This window comes from Equus przewalskii, chromosome 5 (genome assembly GCF_037783145.1).
Source record: "Equus przewalskii isolate Varuska chromosome 5, EquPr2, whole genome shotgun sequence".
Classification (NCBI taxonomy): Eukaryota; Metazoa; Chordata; class Mammalia; order Perissodactyla; family Equidae; genus Equus; species Equus przewalskii.
Window position 1 is genome coordinate 15,519,947 of NC_091835.1, and position 4,977 is coordinate 15,524,923.

Genomic DNA, 4,977 nt, shown 5'->3' on the forward strand with positions numbered 1-4,977 from the left:
GTTGAATTCATCTTTTCATTCTTCTATAGCACCTAGAAGAGTACTTGGTACAAAGTAGGCGCCCCTAATGTTGACTGAAATGAGTAAATGAGAAAAAGCAAATGTCTTCTATGCTATATACCCTTATTTTATTGATGTATCATTTCTTTTTTTTTTTTAAAGAATTTATTTTTTTCCTTTTTCTCCCCAAAGCCCCCGGGTACACAGTTGTATATTCTTCGTTGTGGGTCCTTCTAGTTGTGGCATGTGGGACGCCGCCTCAGCGTGGTTTGATGAGCAGTGCCATGTCCGCGCCCAGGATTCGAACCAAGGAAACACTGGGCCGCCTGCAGCGGAGCGCGCGAACTTAACCACTCGGCCACGGGGCCAGCCCCTGATGTATCATTTTTTAATTAAAGCTCTTCACCTTGATCTAGACTGAAAGATACCTGGATACGTAATGGTTTTGTTTGAGACTTTTAGATATCTAAGAGTCTGATTTCCTTGCTAGGAGATTTGCCTCAGGAATAGACGCGTATCAATTTCCAAACTACCCTCTTCAGCTATTGAGCTGGGGCAATTGTACGTACACCCCTTGGCTGTGTTGGAGTTTCAAAACCATAAGAACTTGTGAATTGGTGATCCGTCAAATGTTTCTAAAAAATCTCAGCTTCCTAAATCTTAATATATCGACACGCTCACTAATTTCTTGAGTGTTTCTGGGCTTCAACCACTCATCTGACTGAAATGCTTTATTTACAGGTTGATAATTCTTGGTGCCCCCAGGCAGCCAGAAGTATCTCTCACATAATAGGGACTCGCTTCCTCGATGCTGTAAGCTGTGCAGCTGGCGAGGGATTCTGAAGATAGGAGGCAGTCCTTTTGTTTGGGTTTATGAATGCTAGAAAATGTATCTGGGTTCTTAGTGGGAGATCTGATTCTATCCTCCTTATTCCTTCCCATTGACTCTACAGGAGAAAGTGTATGGGGCCTACTGGAGAGAAATGGCGCGCAGAGATCTTAAGCCTTTTGAATTTTATTCAAGCCCAACCTTCCAGGGCAATAATTCAACCGAGTCATTCCTACTCTTTCGAGAAGGCTCAGATGTGGAAAGATAAGCAGCTATACCGAGGGCGCAGCCAGATCAGCCATACTGCCTTCTTGGATCCCTGGGGCCAGAGTAAGGCTTGAGGTTTCCCGGTATAGTCTTAAGGTTCTAGTTATTCCAGGCTGGCTGCATTTTGACTCATTAGGTTTCTATTCACAGGCAAGCAAAGGCAAAACCAACCTGCCAGCTGCCGCCTCAAACCCACTGCGAGGTGGGATTTCATGGAGCTTTATTTTTTACCTATTGTCCTCCAAGCAGAAGTTCCATTACACAGACGCATTTCTCAGTGCCTAAACTTTCTCAGTTGCATAACAACTGTTGCTGGATATGGAAACCAAACCCAAGACCTTGACATGGAATCCTGCTTTGTCTTGGGGGGCAAAGTTATGCTCCGAGACTGAGACTGTCTTTGCTAATAGTTTATTTAATACAGATTTGCTGTGGGATTTAGGATGGTTCACAAGCCCGTAACACACAGCATAATGTCTCTTAATAAGCCAATAAAAAAATATATAATGTACTCCAAACCAGGGATAGATTAATCGTACCACTGTTCCAGGCAAGGAAAAAGAAAAGGAATAAAGCCCAAATTAAATCAAGGTATCTATTTATATGAGTAGGTACTTGGGAGAGACAGCTTGGCCAAGCAAATGCTGAGATCCCGCTGCCAGCACAAAACCAAGGTGAAAAGTCCCTTGTTGCTGGAGCATGATATTAGGGAATGATGCTGACACTGTTGGTGGGTGGGTAGATGTTCCATCGTCTCCTCCAGGCCACTGTGCAGATTTCACCATGACTGATCGTCCACGTTCATACTGATCAACCCCCAGCAATGTTCGTCATCAGCTGTGCCACTGAGTAGTCCTTTATCAATGACAACAAAGGAGATGATGACATCCCCACACAACTTACTTGATTCTCATATCAACGCACCAACTTTTTTTTGTCTTTGCCACAAACAAGTGGATTAGAACAACTTCACTGAAGTCATAAACAAGTGGATTTGAAATCATATCAAACCAACACACAACAAATCCCCAGCTGGGTGGAACAATCCATGCCCATCACGGCCCACAGCCTCCTGAGTCCTACCTCTTCTTTCAGTTGGCGCTGCTCTCACACAGATGGAAAGGCCTTGGAACGAGGCTTTCTCTCTGGTAACCCGGTGGAGTAGGAATTCTCCCTGCAGGGGCGTGGGAGAATGAAGGTTTGCAGCTTCTCGCCTCATTCTGCTGTCCGCTTCTATTCCCCTCACTGGGGACGTTTGCCCTCAACTCCACAGCTAAAATGTCCCACTTCTCCCCCACCAGCTCAATCTCTATACCCTCAACTGGCTTCATTTGTCTATACTGCCTGTCTCTGCCACCAGAATGGGAGCCCGCAGGTGCAGGACTGGTCTGATTCACTTACTGCTGTACCCCCAGTGCTTGAACCAATGGCTGTCCCATTTGTGGGCACACAAGAGATTTGTGAAATGAATAAGGAAGCTTCACAATGCCAGGCCCTGTCCACACCCTACACATTTAACACAGGTGAGTGTTAAGGTCATCATTCTGTAGGTGCAGAAACTGACGAGCAATGGGGTGAAGCAACCTGCTCAAGGTTAATCATGCAGTTAATAAGTAGTTGACTCGGAATTTGAACCAGAATTGTCTGCCTCCAGGGCTCTATCCTTTCCCTTATACACAAAAACTAAAGAAATTCTCAAAGGGCAGTGTGTTCCCTCTTCCAAGGATCTCCATTCTCTACACAAGGGGAATTCAGGAAAGTAGAAGGAATGGCAAAAAATATACATATATAAAGTGGAAAGCCTTCCTGAGGGTCATAATTTAAACTAAACAAGCAGAGCCTAACACAAAATATCCTGAACTGAGACCAAACAACAGTTCTCCATAGCCCGGAGAGTTGAATTCATTTACCGGAAGTTTCTCAATCATCCCACACGTATTGGTTGAGGCCCGAGTATGCGCCAGGCTCTGTGCTCTGTGCTCAGATACACGGAGAACAACAGATGGGATCCTTGCGTCTCTTGGGTTTACCAGGCAGGCATCAATCGAACACTCACACAAATTTCCGATAACAAACTGTGAAGAATGAAGAAAAATTAAACAGCATGCCCAGACAGCAGACAAAAGAGTTCTGACCTGGCCTGTGGGGCGGGGAGGCAGGTCAGGGAAGTTAGCCTCTGGAAATGGCTTTAGAACAGAACTAAATTTACCCTGGAGATTATAGTGGTTAAAGAAAAGCAAACAGTGAAGAACCGGGACACACAACACAAAAATTACGGAAACACTGACAAGAGGAAGGAGGTAGTTAGATGCATGGGCTGGAGCCACATATTCGGAAGTCTTGGGCTGATTAGAGGGTAATTGAAATCAGGGGTGTTGATGAGATCACCTTGGAAGAAATTATATTGCAAGAAGGGAAGGGACCTCTGCACTGAGCTTTTTTTTTTTCGGTGAGGAAGATTAGCCCTGAACTAACATCTGCTGCCAATCCTCCTCTTTTTGCTAAGGAAGATTGGCCCTGAGCTAACATCAGTGCCCATCTTCCTCTATTTTATTTGTGGGACACTGCCACAGAGTGGCTTGATAAGTGGTGCTTAGGTCTGCGCCCAGGATCTGAACCCACAAACCCCGGGCCACTGAAGCAGAGCGCGGGAACTTAACCACCGACACCACCAGACCAGCCCCTGCACTTAGCTTTAAGGCAGTCCAGCATTTAGCGGCTGGGAGGGGAGGAGTGCCAGCAAAAGAGGAGGGAGGGAGCCGCCAGAGAAGTCAGAGGAATGCAAGGAGTGTGGCCTCCCTAGACTCCAGGGAAGAAAGGCTCACTAGGAAGTCCCTTGTGTGGAATTGACACTGTGGGGGGGCCAGAGAGATGAGGCCACTGGTGACCTTTGGGTGAGGGCTTTAGGTGGAATAATGCAGTGAGAGTCCAGTGAGAGCTGATTGAGGAGTAAGTGGGAAGGGAGGGAGTGTAGACGGTGAAGACCAGTCATCTGCAAACCTGGGTCCACACGCCGAATCTGGCCGCTGGCCTGGTTTGGGAAAGTTTCCTTGGAACACAGCCATGCCTACTCATCGCTCATTTACATACTAACTGTGATGGGTTGAATTGTGCCTCCCCCTTAAGTTATATATTGAAATCTTAACTCTCAGTACCGCAGACTGGGACTGTATTTGAAAATACAGCCTTTGAAGAAGAGATTAAGGTGAAAACAAGCTGATTAGGGTGGGCCCCAGTCCAATATGACTGGTGCCCTTATAAGAAGAGAAGGTTAAGACACAGACAACAGAGACAGAGGGATGAATGACCAGGTGAAGACACAGAGAGAAGACAAGCCAAGTGGGGAGGCCTCAGAAGAAACCAGCCCTTTGCAGAAAATGTGTGCTGACCCTTGTTGTAGACAATAGCTTCAAGGTCACATAGCTGGAATATTCCAGAGCCAGAATTTGAACCCAAGTTGGCCCCCGTGCAGCCTGAGCCCTGCCTCCTGGGGGAACTGGCCTCTTCTCAGCCAGGAGGGCCAAAGCTGAAAGGGTGAAGCCAGCGTGGTTCTTTTCTTTTCTTCGGTTCACGCTCTGTCCTGTGGGCAGCTGTGGTGGGGAAATGCCGAGTCATAAATAATTCTTACATTATTGCCAAGGCGGCTGGAAGGGAAATGTCAGTAGGAAATGGTATTTCAAATAAGTGCAAATTTCATAATTCGGCCAGATTTTTAGACTATTCCTCAAGCAGTTTTTGCTTAATTTAAGTTCTGGTGAAGTGTTAAATGTGGAAGAAACTTACCTTCCTTTGAACATTTGGCCCAGATATATACGGGATATAAAAATAAAGGCATTCTCCTGCGGTTTAGAATGGGCCAAAAGGACCAGAGTAAAGGAGAA

At 46.1% G+C, this 4,977-nt stretch overlaps 1 long non-coding RNA gene across 1 annotated transcript; it reads right to left on the bottom strand.

Annotated features, from left to right (window-relative positions):
* Positions 1 to 1,491: 1,491 nt before the first annotated feature.
* LOC139083251 (uncharacterized) lies at positions 1,492 to 3,171 on the bottom strand. The gene is made up of 3 exons (XR_011539814.1): positions 3,007 to 3,171; positions 2,180 to 2,270; positions 1,492 to 1,951 (listed from the first exon to the last, which is right to left on the bottom strand). It is a non-coding gene; the product is annotated as an uncharacterized lncRNA (long non-coding RNA).
* Positions 3,172 to 4,977: the final 1,806 nt, after the last annotated feature.